The sequence below is a fragment of the Sinocyclocheilus rhinocerous genome, unplaced genomic scaffold, assembly GCF_001515625.1.
Source record: "Sinocyclocheilus rhinocerous isolate Xijiao unplaced genomic scaffold, SAMN03320098_v1.1 C36814882, whole genome shotgun sequence".
NCBI classification, from domain to species: domain Eukaryota; kingdom Metazoa; phylum Chordata; class Actinopteri; order Cypriniformes; family Cyprinidae; genus Sinocyclocheilus; species Sinocyclocheilus rhinocerous.
In genome coordinates this window covers 1-1,872 of record NW_015786230.1, presented here as the reverse complement: position 1 = coordinate 1,872, position 1,872 = coordinate 1, and the positions used below count along the sequence as shown (strand labels likewise).

Below are 1,872 nucleotides of genomic sequence, written 5' to 3'. Positions count from 1 at the left end.
GGAGAGAAAGAGAGAAGGGATAAATCAGTAATTTGACACTTCTTGACTTGACAACACACAGGTAAGAGAATGCCAAGACAGGAATGAGAGAGGGAGGGGGATCGAACAGAGATAGAGATACCCTCTCACTTCCATTACCTTTTAGTGAAGTTGTCCATTTTAAAGATACTGATTGTTTTCATTTTCTAGCTCATGAGCACTGGGGGATATTACTGTGTAATAATTACTCTTGCCTAAACAACATTTCATATCCCTGTCCAGATGGTTCCCTGTTGTCTCCACCAAGTCCAGTCACAACAAACTATCCCACTGTTTCACTTTTGCTACAAGTTTAGCTTGGGCAGATGTTAAATAACACTAATAAACAACCTGAAGTGTACAGGTCTTAGTTTGACAAAATCATTAACAGGAAGTACTCAAGATCCCACATTATATTGATATGCATTTCATTGCCTTTTGTGGTTTAGCAGTCTTCTATTTTAATGGTCTTTTCTTTATTTTCACTGATAAAATGAACTGTATTCTGATTCAAACAAGTTATTTAGTTTCTTCATTTGCGTTCTTGTGTGTGTGTTGTTTCTGTTAGAGAGTGTATTTACGTAGATGTAAATTACCCACAATACAAACCTAACATCAGAACTCTAGACAGACTTTGGAGTTGGTTTGGGAATTTCTAATGATAATTATCCTCAAACAGTTTAAGGCAGTATATGTTTTTTGTGAGCAATGTGTGTATTAACTGTATTAACATACAGAAATAGATTGAGGGTAACGTGCTGCATTTAATCAGAAATTTTGTCCGATTTGCCTACTGAACAATGACTGCTCATTCTGTAGTAACTTGAATTACTGGGAACATGCTTTGACTGGGAACTTTCTTTAATCTTTGTTTCTAAATAAAGCAACTCAGGGTTTCACACTTGAAAACTAAATGTGTCAGAGAGGGTGTAAATGTGCCCTCAGTGTCAGAAATCTGCTATGACCCTGTTCAGAATAAATTAGCATTATGTTTTGTTTACTGACACATTTTCATACGGTCTTGCAGTTTACTACAGCCAGACTGTTTTTCTGAGCCTTTCTTGCTTAGTCTCCAACACAAGTTTTTCTCAAGCCTGATAGGAGACAATCTGTGTCTCATTATGCTTATCACAGATTTCATTTGACATGCCTCATTTCCCACTTAATAACTGTTGATTTTTTTTCAGCGACAAATGAAATTTCTGTAAAAAAAAAAATTTGACTAAAGAAAGATTAAGACCTAAACCTTAACCAAACCTTGTTAATGTTCTGAAAATACCTGTGGTTGGCATAAGTAAACAGCCTGGAGTCAGAGACTAGAACAAAATCTTACCCTGTCACCAGAATCTCCGGCTGAACCAGGGGGGCCTTGTAAACCTGAAGGGCCTGGAAGACCCTAAAGACAAAAAGAAAATAGAGTAAACAGTCAGACCAGAGCACAATGATGACCCAATTACTGATGCGGGCAAAAATGCAGGTAACTTACAGCAGGTCCAGGTAGTCCAGTAGGTCCTTCAATCAGCATTCCCTATGAATCACAACAAAACCAGAATAAAACAAACTGACCAGAACAAATTACAGCATCAAATGAACGAATGAATATTTATAAACTAATCTCAATGTTGTTCCAAAGGTGATGAATGCCCAGAATTCGCTTTCAATCACTCACCGGCTCAATCACTGCAGGTTCTCCTTTTTCTCCCTTCTGACCCAGAACAGCACCGCCACCCAACTGCAAACATACAGCAGAGGTTAGACAGAACAAATGATAGAACTATAGATAAAGTAGATCGAATAATAGATAGAACAACAGAGATACAAAGAGAGATAGATAGATAGATAGATAGATAGATA

At 37.3% G+C, this 1,872-nt stretch overlaps 1 long non-coding RNA gene across 1 annotated transcript; it reads right to left on the bottom strand.

Moving 5' to 3' along the window:
• Positions 1-1,350: 1,350 nt before the first annotated feature.
• On the bottom strand, positions 1,351-1,818 carry LOC107736607 (uncharacterized). Its single transcript, XR_001639701.1, has 3 exons — positions 1,688-1,818; positions 1,505-1,546; positions 1,351-1,414 (listed from the first exon to the last, which is right to left on the bottom strand). It is a non-coding gene; the product is annotated as an uncharacterized LOC107736607 (long non-coding RNA).
• Positions 1,819-1,872: the final 54 nt, after the last annotated feature.